Source organism: Hypanus sabinus, chromosome 30, assembly GCF_030144855.1.
Source record: "Hypanus sabinus isolate sHypSab1 chromosome 30, sHypSab1.hap1, whole genome shotgun sequence".
NCBI lineage: Eukaryota > Metazoa > Chordata > Chondrichthyes > Myliobatiformes > Dasyatidae > Hypanus > Hypanus sabinus.
The window spans coordinates 19,998,660-20,013,338 of NC_082735.1; the positions used below are offsets into that span (position 1 = coordinate 19,998,660).

Consider the following 14,679-nt stretch of genomic DNA (forward strand, 5'->3'; position numbering starts at 1 on the left):
GCCAAGGGCAGAGATGGAGAGTCTTCATTGCTGTCCTAAACACCTGTGGTATAATGGGCAGTAAGTAAGTAAGCAACGTAATATGCTGAGCTTTGGACTTCAACACGACAGTATCTTTAAGTCTTACCTTTGATTTAGAAGTAAGACAAACTTCCAAGTCATACCATTGGAGGTTGGAATGAGTGGAAGAGAATGCAGTTCAGGTTGGCACTGCATTAGACTATCTAGTCATTATTAAATTCTTTTTTTTTATTATAGATTCATCTGTGGTGTTCTGCTCATTTCAAGCTTGTGTACTTTTAAAAGTTACTGCAACAAAATCAAGGTATATTTTATAGGGCATGGAGGTTCTCTTTGCCATTGTTTAATTCTCAAATGATACAAATTCCTGTTGCTTCTTCATTCTTGCTATGTGCAAATTGATAGTCATATTTCCTGATAAGGCAAGAGTAACTACATTTCAATAGTTACAGCAAATGAAGTGTCTTACAAAGGAAATATGAAATTCTCTTCTCTGGAGGCAAAGTGAGAGACATGTACATTAGATGCTATTATTTAGAAGGAGAGCAATTTAATAGATTTTTTTTATTAGATCTCAGCCTTAACATTGTGTTGGCTTCCATAAGTAAGGATATAGTTATTTTGGAAGGGTTGTCCTTAAATTGTAGCAAAAACAGAAAATGCTTTGAAGCATATAGTAAGTAAAGTAAAATTCATGGGAAAGAAATAGAGTTAACATTTCAGGTCAAGGACCTTGTTTCAGAGCTGGGAAAGTGACAAAACAAATGGGGTTTTAGGAGAGGAATTAAGAGAATAGAGGGAATATCTGTAATGTGATGCAGATTGAAATTGCCAAAGTAACATTAATTTTCAATGCAATGAGTTCAAACTTTAAAGTGAATTTATTACCATATATGTGTGTATCACTATATTATACCCTGAGATTCATTTTCTTGCAGGAACTCACTGTAGAGCAAAGAAATTCAATAGACTGACAAACATCCAGAATCAGCATTAGGTTTAATATCATCAGATCATCGGCATATGTCATGAAATTTTCTGTAATGTGGCAGTAGTACACTGCAGTACATAATCATAAAATATAAATTACAGTATTTATATGTGTACACCCTGTCCTCGTTATAGGTGGGGGATGCATTCCTTACAGGCGACGTATAATGTGAAAACGCATTATGAGAATAATTATTTAAATAGAGAAAACATGGATGTGTTCTGGAGGGCTTCCTAAAAAGGTTTCATCTGTAACTTATTCACATTTTCATATCAATACGACACAAAAGCAGTACCACAAGGCAACATTCGTATTACATTTCATCAATTTAAGGTAATATTCAATGTAATAAATCATAGAAAGTTAACATACTAGGGTGTAAAGTACTTAAACCCTTAAGAGCTTGGGGGTTTAGTGAATGGTAACAAAGACAGGCTTCATCTTACGGTCTCCTTTGGCATTGGAACACATAAATAAAGTCAATCTATCCTTTGCTGCCTTGGAACCTGACACACTCTTTTCATCCTTACTATTGTTAAGTGTGTTTCGGCATACGCTTCCAAAAAAGCCATGTCTCGTCTACATTTAACACCTGCTTTGGTGTGATGCCTAACTCAGCTATCATAGCTTGCAACTGCACAGCGTTCAGTGTCACTAACTTGCTCACCACGCACAGCTAAGATGTGAAGCCTGTGATGATTAACAAACTTAGAAAAACATCCCCTACTTGCATTAAAGCTAACAATATCACTTGACACTTCCTCACTAGCCTCTGAACAAAGGCGACCACAAATTTCCAAAGCTTTCACATGAAGATGATTGGAACTAAGTGTTTTTTTTCTTCTTTGTTTCATGCTCAATGTACAAATTCAGCGTTTTCGCCATTTTTGTCATAATGGGGTTACGCATTTTGGTAACAATCTTTGAAGACACTTGTGGTGAATTAATCACTGCACTTTTTATTTTCTCAGCATTTTTCTTTATGTTTCTGCTCATGGACTCACCTAGGCTGAAGTAGTGTCCCAGAGCTGTGATACCTTCACCTGATGCCGCCCTGTTTATAATTTCTAACTTTTTTTCAAGTGTTAAAGCAGTTCTCTGCTGCTTAGCTGATGGCCCAGGACTTGACATTGGACGCTTAGGAGGCATAGTTAAATACTTCAAGCACAAAATCACTGCACTGTAGGTAAAAACAACAAAAGTTTAAGAGCGCCATATCGCACATCCACACGTTGCCAAAACCATTGCGAGACTGGCGGGAGTGAGACTGTGACGTGTGTGCACGTGACTTGTATTGGCGGGAAAGCATTGCTCCTTGTGTAACTGTGAGTTTTGGACGCATATAAGGAGAAGTTGGTAGAAAAAGGTGCCTTGCATAACTGTGAATTTGCATTGTCTGAAGACGCATATAACAAGGATAGGGTGGAGTTAAATCAATATTGTAAAAAGAGGAAACGATAGTAGTGAGCTAGTGTTCACAGGATCAATGTCCATTCAGAAAACAGAAGGGAAGAAGCTGTTCTTGAACTGTTGAGTGTGTGCCTTCAAGCTCCTGTACCTCCTCCCTGATGGTAGCAATGAGGAGAGGGCATGTCCTGGGTGATGGAGATCCTTAAGGGTGGATGTGGCTCCTTTTCAAGGCATTGTTCCTTGAAGATGTCTTGGATACTGTGAGGCTCATGCCCATGATTCAATAGCTTATTTCAATCCTGTGCAATGGATTTTGCCCTAAATCGGATGGTGATAGGGTCTGTTAGAATACTCTCTGTGGTAAACGTGTCGGAATTTTTGAGTGCTGAAGAGCAAAAGAAGACAAACTCCGCAAGCACAAAATAAGCAAGATAAATAATATGGAGAATATGAGTTGTAGAGACCTTGAAAGTGAATCCATAGGTTGTGGAACCAGGTCAGTATTCAGAATGAGAGAAACTAAACACAGAGCTTGTTGACTTTTATGCAGCACATTGCCATTCACTCTGCCATGCTGAGAAAAAAATCACTATTCCTTTTTGTTCCAATGTGTTACTTTTCTTCTGTGTTTAATTGCTTGTGTTTTATATCTCCCTGCACTCTATCTCAAATGTTCTGTTAGTTCTCCACACCTGTCCCTTTCTTCATCTCTTCTACAAGAAATATGTAAACCTACAGAAAATATATTAAAAAAAATTGAAAGAGTTCAGAGAATGTGGCCAGGTCTGGAGGACTTGAGTTCTAAGGAAAGATTGAACAGGTTAGGACTTTATTCCCTGGAACATAGAAGAATGAGCGGAGATTTGATAGAGGTATACAAAATTATGAGGGGTATAGATAGCATCAATGCAAACAATCTTTTTCCACTGAGGTTGGCTGAGCCTACAAAAAGAGGTCATGGGTTAAGGGTAAAAGGTAAAAAGTATAAGGGGAACGTGAAAGGAAATTTTGTCACTCAAGAGGGTTATGAGAGTATGAGATGAGCTGCCAGCACAAGTGGTGCATACAAGCTCAATTTCAACATTTAAGCGAAGTTTGAATAGGTACTTGGATGGTAGGGGTATGGAGGGCAAAGGTGCTGGTTCAGGCGATGAGAGTATGCAGTTTAAGTGGTTCACATGGACTAGATGGGTTGAAGGGCCTGTTTCTGTGCTGTACTTTTGTATGACTCTAACTTAAAATACTCGCCTAGTTCCAATGAAGGCTCCTTGACCTAAGTTTCTCCTTGATATGTTTCTGATATAAGTTAGTTATGGCCCTTATGGCTAAAGGGATCGGGGGTATGGAGAGAAAGCAGGTACAGGGTTATGAGTTGGATGATCAGCCATGATCATACTGAATGGCGGTGCAGGCTCGAAGGGCCGAATGGCCTACTCTTGCACCTTTTTTCTATGTTTCTATGATCCCATTCATGCTGCCTGTCCTGCTGAGCACCTCCAACATTTTCTCCCTTTTCATTCAGAGTTTCTGTAGCTTTGTTGCTTCACTAGGTTGATTGCTGGTTGTTACTAGAATGAAGAAAATGTTTAGAAGCAACCTATATTCTCTGGAGTTTAGAGGAATGGAGAGGATATCAACGAATTGTAGAAAATTCAGAGGATTCCAGTTCTAAAATGGGAAGTATAGTTTGTTGAAAAGGGATTAGATATTGAGGTTGCAAATGAGAAAAAATGTGTTCTGCTGTGAATTGTTGGAATTCTTCAACCTAACAGCTGTAAATGCTCAGTCATTGAGCATAGACACGATTGAAAAAAATAATTTAGGCATTATAGATCAAAGGAATATGAAGTTAACATGAGTTCATGAGTTGAGGTAAAAAAAAATACCCAGGTCCAAAAGTTCCAATGTAAATGTGATGTAGTCCTGGTCCTCTTTCTTATATCTTTAGTTGGATTTTGGAGGTTTCAGTCGTTCATGAAAGATGCTGTATCAATACATTCCTTTTCTTCCCCACCATCCATCACTATTTACTTTAGAGCTATTTCCATGATGACCTTTCATTTTAATTTAAAATTTTTGCTTTTATCACTGTACTCCCATGAATAAATGACTACCCTTCAAATAAATGTTTGAGACATATTGAGGGCATGAGAAGTTCAAAAGTTTTTTTTTCCCTTTCACTTCCTCATTTCTAGTCTTGCACATCTACAGCACCATGTCAAATATGTTGAAGTGGCACTGATCAGGGTGAGAACGACTAGTTCCTCCTCAATGAATAGAATAGTCAGTTATATTCTCAGGATAGGGGAGTCTAAAACTAGAAGGTATAGATTTAAGGTGAGAGGAAAAGGATTTAAAAGGGATCTGAGGGACAAGTCTTTGACCAAGAGGCTGGTGGGTATATAGAGTGAGCTTTCAAAAGAAGTGGACCCTCCTGGTGTCACTCCTTCTTCCCTTTTCCCTCTGGTCCAATCTCCTCTCCTATCAGATTCCTTCTTCATGAGCCCTTGACCTTTCCCACCCACTGAGCTTCACCTATCCAGCTGGCCTCCTTCCCTTCCACCCCACCTTTTTCATTCTGGACTCTTTCCCCTTTCTGCTCAGTCCTGAAGAAGGGTCTCAGCCCAAAACATCATCTCTTTATTCATTTCCACAGATCCTGCCTGATCTGCTGACTTCTTTCAGCATTTTGTGTGTGTTGCTTTGGGTTTCCAGCATCTGCAGATACTCTCGCGTGAACCATTACACTGTTTAAAATACTGAGGCGCAGGGTTCCAAGGCTCCCCCCTCCCCATCTCCCAAGATTACTCCTGTCTACTATGCTGTCATTAGAAAACAAAACTGAAAAAGTAATATTGCTTTATCAAAGGGACATGGAGATCTGCAGTAGACTCCATTTCAGAGATATAATTCACTCCAAACTTTCCCGACATCATGCTTCAGCCTGAGGGTTGTATGATCCACCATATGGACCAGATGGCAGAGTTGGATGTGGGAAAAGGTGGTGATATCTGAGCAACAGGCTCTGTTCCTTCTCTCTCCCTGTACAGAGGCTTGAAAATGCAGCACTGATGAAGAGGAAGAGCTGGACAGCAGAATTGAATCATTTCGAGTCAGTTCACTGGAACATGTTCAAGGATTCTTCAACGGATCTCAGTGAAATGTCATAGCAAACCTGAATCACCACTGCAGTTTAGCAACAGTATGACCTCTCCAATTACTTTCTACTAAAATGGACTATTTTTGTTCTAATTGTATCCAATTTTCTTGTAAAATATATATATAATTTATATTTAGTTTAGTTTTTCTTGTAATTGCCTTTTAAATGTTTCTATGTGCCTGTGATGCAGCTGAAAGTAAGTTTTTCATTGGACTTCTGCATACATGCGTTGTGCATTTGACAATAAATTCGACTTTGACAGTTGCAGAGTGACGTGGATAGGATGGACAAGGGTCCTGATTCTATGCTAGATAACCCTTGAATGGTTATCCTTTGTACCTTGGTTTTCTTTCCTATATTGTTTTGTATCATCTTGAAGTATTATAACTCCAAAAGGTGAAATATTATTTTTTTTATGTATCACATCTGAGAAGTCAGCGGTGATCTGTAAAGAGATCCAACATGGGTAACTATATTACCGTTGAGTGCACAATATATTACAACATATATTTCTTTCCATATTCAGTCCATGAAATGCTACTGGTCTATCTCTTCTTGCTAGATTATGTGTTCTGTTTACAGTTCATATGTTAGCTTTTGCTCCTCTTCCTTCCCCCACCTTAGTCTGGCTTCTACCCCCTTCCTTTCCATCGTGACGAAGGAACTTGGACCAAAACATCAATTGTTTATTTCCTTCTCCAATAATGCCTGAGCTGCTGAGTTCCTCCAGCATTTCATATGTTAATCAAGTTTTCCAGCCTTTGCGGAATTTATTGTGCCTCTGTTTACAGTTCTGGCTGCCATCTATTCCCAGGGCTGTGCTTTATTTTATCCCAAACATGGTATCTTGAAGCACCAAGCTGGGCAAGAATGCTCACAACTTTGCAGTCTTTGTCAAAGCTGATGGAAAGTACAAATAAAAAGAAACAATAAAACCATAAGGTGTGTGATTAGACAAACTCATTATTGTAAAATATGGAATAATAACTGCTGTATGTATCCCATCATGATGGCCAGAATGCTCAGAACTGCACAGCCTTGAAAATGAAAGGCATTAACATTACAAAGCATTGACAGCACTGCACAGTCTACATATGGTGACTTGTATTTATTGGATGTATATCTTTGTGTCATTTGAAACACAAAAAGGCATTGGTAAACTGTAAAAATGTTGGTGTGCACGTGTATTTACTGGAAAGTTCAGAAGTCGTTTGGCATTCCTCTTTTAACCTGTCTCGGACTGAAATCTTCAAGTCGAGTTTGTTGTCATGTATGACAAAGGTAAAGCACAATGAAATAAAAACTTCATTGCAGCAGGATCACGAACAGGCAAATAAAAACAGCAGGCAGAATATAAAAGTATACTCCACAGTGAAAAATGGTAGCAGTGCCAATCAAAAATGTCACAATTGAGGATAAATCAAGGGTAGTGGAAAAGGTGGTTTGAGGTGTTCCATTGCTAAGATAGGATTAGAGTTGTGCAGGCAGCCTAAGAACCCAATTGTTGCAGGAAAATGCTGTAGCAGTTCTTGAACCTGGTGTGATGGTGCTTCAGGCTTCCATATCTCCTGCTTGACAGTAGCAGCAACAAGAGTACATGGCCCAAATTGTTGGGATCCTTGATGATAGATCCCTCCAGCAAATTCTGTCAATGGTACGGAGGCCAGTGCTTGTGGCAGACTGGGCTGTGTTGCATAAACATTGCAACCTCATAGTTTATTTCAAAGAATATTTGGATTGTGTGGAACCCTGAAGGAAAGCTTTGAGTTAACTCAGTGCAAAGGCCTTTACTTATTGTTGACCGTGATGGTTGTCTGAACCAAAATATCACCAGGTGAGGAACTCAAGTGTTATCATTTACAAATCCTGACCAAAATTTATGTCATCCATCTGTACTTTTCAAAAATGTTTTACACTTTAGTTTATTTAATCCCTTACAAAGCACCTTGGAACTTCAGAATATCTACAATTTACATAATGAGAAAAGCACAGGCTAACTTTGAGACTATATAGCTGGAAAACAGTGTTGAAATCTGGCCCTTCACATTATTATACACCAGATCATAGAAGATATTTGCGTATGCATGTATCTTTCACATTCTTCTCAGCTGGTTGTCATTAGTTTGCCCTTGTCTATTTCAATGGTCTGTACACTTCTGCCAGCATCTGTTAGTTCCTCAGTCTTAAAGTTTTCATCCTTGCTTTCAAATTCTTCTGTGGCTTTGCCTACATGGTAGCTTTCAATCATGCATAATCTTTATGCTCCTCCAACTTTGGTTCCTTAATTACTCTGCCAGTGAACATACGTTCAGTGTTTTTGAACTGCATGAACTATATCATCTCACTACATTCCTCAGATTCTCTCTGCTCCTTGAGGATATTCCTCAAAGACTACCTGGACTGGCATTAGTGCTTACTTCTGTCACCTCATCCCATCCTTTACTGAAATGCTTTCTGATCTGACTAAACTGTAGATGTGAGTGGTTGCTTTTTTTTTGCTGGATGAATTTCTACTCTGCATTTGAGATTAATCTCATGTCAGGTACATTATCAACGTCCTGCCTCCCCACCGTTTGCTGGAAAAGGTTAATTCAGATTCTCATCTATTTGGCCTTAATAATAGAAGCTACTTCTAGTTTTCAAAATTGACTGGAGGAGCTACCATCATTATCTCAGAGAACACCTCGAGGTTCTTGAGCTTTCTTTTAAATCACAGTATGATTTCTAGTCCCATTACAGCATTTCAATGCAGTTTATACTTCCCTCGGGCCACAGTGTTTCTGGAAACACAGATAACCTTTTGCTGTGCTAATGCAGGAAAGCAACTTCATTCCATTTGTTTCTGGATGTGATTTATCTGTTTTAGTGCAGTTGCATGAATAATTCCATCTCTTTCACTCTTCTGCTTCCCAAGACAAAAGAGACTGTTGCTCTCCGCCCAACAATGGTGAACAGACTACAAAAATAATAGTGGTCATGATGAGCTGATTGGGGCATCATGTGGATTGACTGGATAAATGCAAGATAATTATTTTGTAAACAAATCCTTTGTGGCATTCCCTGTTGTTTAAGTTAACAAAACTTATTCTGCTACATCCCACCAGTTTTGGGATAGTTTTGTTTTACATTGCTATAAGTCTCACATGCTCATCTGCTTTTGTACCAACCCACCAGTGTTTAAGACTGCATGCACTAGTCCCTACAAAGTGAAAAGCTTTTTCTAGTTAGCTGCGTTAAATAGCACATAGAACTGTATAGCAGATTATTGCTACTATCGATCGCGATACTATTTAGTGCGGATAACACCCACATCTCTTTGTTCCTTAAGAAGACAAAGGAAGAAGATAAACCAACTTTCATTACTTCTGCACAAGTTGTGAAGTTCTTTATCATTAATTCAGAACTTTTGGCCAAAGGGCATTTGTAGTTCAAAAAAACCCAAAATTCTCTCAGATTGTAGTTGCTGCTCTCAGTTTTAGGGTATTATTTTTCCGTTTGTTTCATTCATTCCCTGGAGCTTTATAAAGTGCTGTCTAATTGACAAGTGATCCTAATTCTGATCAAATTCATGATTTTTTTCTTATTTTATATACACAATTTACATTTACACATTTACATTTACCTCTTCAGTGCATGTTAAGGTAGCTGCCTTATTTAGCTTGGGATTATGTAGCTCTCTGAACATCGGATCTTGAGCACCACACTGCTCTGTGCCAGGAAAAACACCATGGACCAGAATTTATAGTCAAAATAATGGTGAGGTGACTGAAACTCACTTCACATCATATGTAAATAGTGTTGTGTATTTGATATTTAAGTAATTTTGTACATATATTTGATTATGCATTCATGTTCATTTAAACAATTAATTACAGGCTATATGTAAAAATACATGAATTGCGTAAGTCGTCATGCTGCCACCTGATACGAGCAGTCCTCACTAAAATTAAACTCGAACTACGTCAATATTTTTGGGCTCCCATGAGTTTCTTTGAATTAGTATAATGTTTTTAAGTCATAAAACATAAAATGTAGCACTGAAGCCAAAATTAACACAGCAAACAATGTGTTTCACTGTATGTTTCAATGCACATGTGACAAATAAAGCTATTCTTAAACTAGCCTTAAATAAATGCATGTCTAAAAACTGCTCTAACCTGTACTAATTAACGTGCTTCACAGCCTTTGCTACAGGAGTCTTATTACGTGACACCTATAATACCTGTAAGTATTAGTATTAAATGACATGAAGTGACTGTTGTTACTTGATGCATATGAACCAAACTCACAAAAAAGTCAAATTTTTCCCATTTTTGTAAATATCATTTTCACGACATGTAAATTGCAATTACCATCTTAAGGCCATTGAGATTTATCTGATACTAGTGTAAAATCAGTAGCATCAGTCACCATGCATAATGGAAGATTCCCTATCATAAATTCCCAAAAAAGTAATGACAGCAACTCCTTGTATTGTGGGGAAATACAGGAGACTGCACATGGTGATGTTACGAATGTGCCACAGCTCTGAGGGGCCGAAGGGTGCGGGGTAGCTCCCTCCTTTGTGAGAATCACAAGATCACTATTAAGTCAGTTCAGGAGACCCAGGAAATGAGAGCAAGACAGGCAAAATCCACAGAGAATTTGGAATGTGTCCTGGCCTCCGAAAGGCAGAACCATTGATACCGGCTATTGTCTCTTGGAGACGGAATTGTGTACTGAATCCGGTACGATGCATCAAAACTCCCAGGCAATTAACCGAGGGGGAGGTTGGCGGAGGGATTGCATCATCCCAACCTGATTGACATCTGAGACCCTGTGAGTCAGGATAAAAGTGGGTCTGTGGGAACAGCCCCTCAGACGCACCAGAAGAAATGCTAGAACTCCTGTAACAGCGTAATAGCGAAAGCCGGTGGAAAAGCTCCACGTGTGACCTTTTCCATTTGCCTCGGAATCGGTGGGCCTTTACCACGGAAGCACGGCTTTAGCTAAACACAAAGGGGAAATCAGCCCCCAATGACTATTGAAGGATTGACATCATAAAAGGAATGGGCAAGTTAAACCTCTGTCTTTCTCTCCAACCAAAAAGCTGCAGCTTGAACGAACTTGAGTGACTTTTATATTTCCATTGGACAATACATTATCCCCTAGACAACAACAGAGCTATTTCTCCTTGATTCTTATTATACCCACGCTTTTAGATTTAGTATTGACGACGTATATTATCTGTATGTTTGCATTGATATTATTTTTGTGTATTTTTATCAATAAATACTGTTAAAAATAGTATCATCAGACTTCAACGGACCTCTCTATCTTTGCTGGTAAGTGTCCCAGTTACGGGGTACGTAATAATTGGGGTTCTCGTCTCAGGATTTGACACCAAATTGGGAGTCCAGTGAATCGGGCTTGTAAGTCCAAACTTGGATCTGGTTACGTGGGTAGCCAGAGAGGAAACCAGCAAAGATGGACGTGGGTGAATTTATAGAAAACCAGACTCTGGAGGCGCTAGAGGCAGCCACCAAATCAGACTTAATAAATTTGGTGAAGGGGTTAAACCTCACAGAGGTGAGGTTGTCGATGAAGAAGCGGGAGGTACGAAGGGCAATAACTCAGTATTATGTTGGGAAGAATGTGTTTGCAGCTGAGGTATTGGAAAATATCCCTGAAAAGGTACCAGCGAGTGGGACGGCTCAGTTAGAGTTGGAGAAATTAATGTTGGAACATGCAATTTAGTTAAAGCAGCTGGAAGCAGCTGAGAAGGAGAAAGAGAAAGAAAGGGCCGAGAGTGAAAGGGAGCATGCCCTCCAGCTAAAGGAGCTAGAGGTGAAATGGGAGCAGGAAAGAGCTGAGAAACAAAGAGAGCATGAAATTCAGTTAAAAGCTGGAAGCAGCTGAGAAAGAGAAAGAGAACTAAGAAAGAGAAATAGAGAGCCGAGAAAGAGAGAGAGAGGGCAAAGAAGGAGAGAGAGTATGGGGAGGCAGAGAAACAAAGGAAAATGACTTGGAGATGGAGAAGTTAAGGCAAGGGCAAAGAGATCAAGGGTCAGACAGAGAGGAGCGGTTTAATGTTAGTTGGGAGTTGAGGTTAGTACCTCCGTTCGAGGAGACGGATGTTGATAGTTATTTCTTGCTTTTTGAAAAGGTGGCAGTGAATCAGAAGTGGCCCAGAGATCAGTGGGTGGCACTGTTACAAAGTGTGTTAAAAGGGAAGGCACAGCGGGCATATATGGCGTTGTCCATGGAGGAGGAAGAGGAGGAGAGTTATGACAAAGTAAAGGTGGCCATTCTCCGGAGTTATGAGTTAGTACCTGAAGCGTATAGACAAAAGTTCAGAAATTTAAAGAAAGGGTGGAATCAGACGTATACCGAGTTTGTCTATGAGAAGGGTGTGCTCTTGGACCGTTGGTGCACAGCAGAGATAGTGGAGGAGGATTATGGGCGTCTCAGGGAGTTAATTCTGATTGAGGAACTTAAAGGTTGTGTTTCGGAGGATATCCGGATGTATTTGAATGAGAAATAAGTCCATCTCAGAATTTGCTAGGTTTGCAGATGAATAAGCCCTAACCCACAAGACGAAGTTTTCCTCGAATAAAAGTTCCCAGAGAGACCGTGGGAATGATTAAGAAAGCCTGCCGGCTGAAGCAGAGGTCCCGCCGGGAGCTAGTGGTAAGATTGATGGGGAAAGGGAAGATGGCCAGAGATTTCTGGGCTTGACCTGTTTTAATTGCGGACAGGGGGGGCATATTGCATCTAGGTGCTTTGCTCCGAGGAAAGAGACAGGAAAAGGGAAAGCAGCGGTCCCTATCAGATGTGCCATGGTAATCAGTAAATCAACAAGAGAGCCCCGGGTAGACTTTTATATTTCCATTGGACAATACATTATCCCCTAGACAACGATAGAGCTATTTCTTCTTGATTATCATTATACCCGCACTTTTAGATTTAGTATTGACGATGTATATTATCTGTATGTTTGCATTGATATTATTTTTGTGTATTTTTATCAATAAATGCTGTTAAAGACAGTACCATCAGACTTCAACGGACCTCTCTATCTTTGCTGGTAAGTGACCCAGTTACGGGGTACGTAACAGTAGAATCTGAACCAAGTATCTAACTGCTGGATAAATTCAGTAAGTTGAGCAGCATCTATGGGGAATGAAGATTTGTGAATGTTTCAAGTTGAGAACTTGCACTGAGACTAAGAGGGAAGATAACTGGTTGAGGATGAGGAGTGGTGAGACAGGATTTGGGAGGTGTTAGATAGATTGAGGAGGGTTGAGGAATGATAGGTGGAAGAATGCAGGTGGAGGAAGTGGAGGGTGAAGGGGAAGACAGCAGTTGACGGGCAGTAAGCAGAATTGCAAAAGCAACAAGTGATGACATCCAGTGAGTGAGGAAGCTGATAATGGGGAGTAGGGGAATTGGAGTCAGATAGGGGAGGTGATCTTGTTGAAATGTGTAGGTCATGGGTAAATGGAACCAAGATGGAGGAGGATGAAAAGGGTGATGGGGGGGGGTGGAATCCATACGATGCAAGATATGGGAAAATTAACAAAATAGGATGACTAGAGGTGGACTGAATTGACAAAGACAAGGAATTCAGCAGATAAGTGTGATATGAAATTGGGAAATTCAGGGTCCAGTACTATTTGGTTAGAGACTAGCCAGGCAGAATTTAACATCTTGCTCTTCTACTTTATGTTGTAACATTTAGATCTCATCTTAAGGGCTGCTCTGCTCACAAGTGAGCACTTCACATGGCAGTTCAATTGCAAAACTCGTTGGAGAGACCTGGTGGTCTTTATTCAGAATCCATCAATGTCATTGGCGAAGGAGATTGCTTTGATTACCTTGTTCACTTGGTTGAGGATCAGAAGATTGTGAATTCAAGGTTTGCTCCAGATATTTGAACACAGGATACCTTTGGCACCCAGTTATTGTTCTCTTGGGGTATTCCCCTGCTGGAGGCATGTACCTCTTGAGTGAGATGTTAAACCGTAGTATTAAATGCTAGATCTGGTAAATATCACTGAACAACTACAAATAATGCAGAGTAGAGGAAGGCAGGTACATCAATACACTGACTGTTATTTGTCAGTTAATACAGAATTCCTAAAACAGATAAAATTAATACATTTTGGAGCTTACTGTGGGCAAACTGCTGTCTTCCATACTTCTCAGAAGTGCTTCACGGACTGAAAAGTACCTTGGATAGCTTTGAAGTTCTGTGAATCATATTTCTCTTTAGCCAGTCAGATTGATAGGCTCTGCAAAAATGCAAGTGTCTTCGAGTCCCGTTATGCAATGTGGTGACTTATCAGCTTGTACGTTCAGCAACTTGCCATACAATAGATATAAAAATTCAAAATGTACAGGGCACGCTTCCCTGAAGGGAAATGCTCACAATTGTGCCATTGCAGTAAATTATGGCCCATTAACTTTCATTTTCTCAACTCTCTTCATCATTACAATTGCAGAGAAAAATGTACGGTTCCTTGTACATTTAGGTTCATGATAAATCGTAAGCCTCAAGTTTATGCATACTGGTTTTACGTATTGCACAGCAGTGAAGTTTCTGCTATTTACAGAATACTCATCCTAAAATCAATATCTCCATAATTAAACTGAGCTTCTTTTATGGAGTATTTTAATGTATTTTCAGTACCATCTAAAGTTAATATACATTAGAAATTCAATTTTTCAAATGTCTGTTTAGCATTCTTTTGTATCTGATTTAGCTGGAGCTCAATAATTTCAATTTTGCTTAAGTTGTGTAATGAAGGGTCCCAGCCCAAAGCATTGGCTGCTTGTTCTCCTGCATAGTTGCTGCCTGACCTGCTGAGTTCTTCCATCATTTAATGTGTGTTACTCTGAATTGGAATCCTTTTCAGTTTCTCAGTGACGGAAATTGGTATTAAGAGGTATTCTTGATATTACATGAGCCTTTTCTTAATCCTGCAATGGCAGTATATTATATGGACGAGGTCTTCAAAGGCACAGGCAATTACTCGCCTGTGCACCAGAGGGTGCTTTTCCTGAAATTGATCTCCATAATGGTCCTCAATGGGGATGTTAAATGTTGGCAACCGAA

The 14,679-nt window shown here is 39.6% G+C and overlaps 1 protein-coding gene across 1 annotated transcript in view; it reads left to right on the forward strand.

The window, feature by feature from the left end:
* The first annotated feature begins 305 nt into the window (after positions 1 to 305).
* Positions 306 to 14,679, forward strand: part of LOC132383328 (CUB and sushi domain-containing protein 2-like) — a 487,635-nt gene continuing 473,261 nt past the window's right edge. The window contains exon 1 of the mRNA XM_059954231.1: positions 306 to 325. The gene's annotated coding sequence lies outside the window, so the exon portion shown is untranslated. The remainder of the gene's footprint in view (positions 326 to 14,679) is intronic.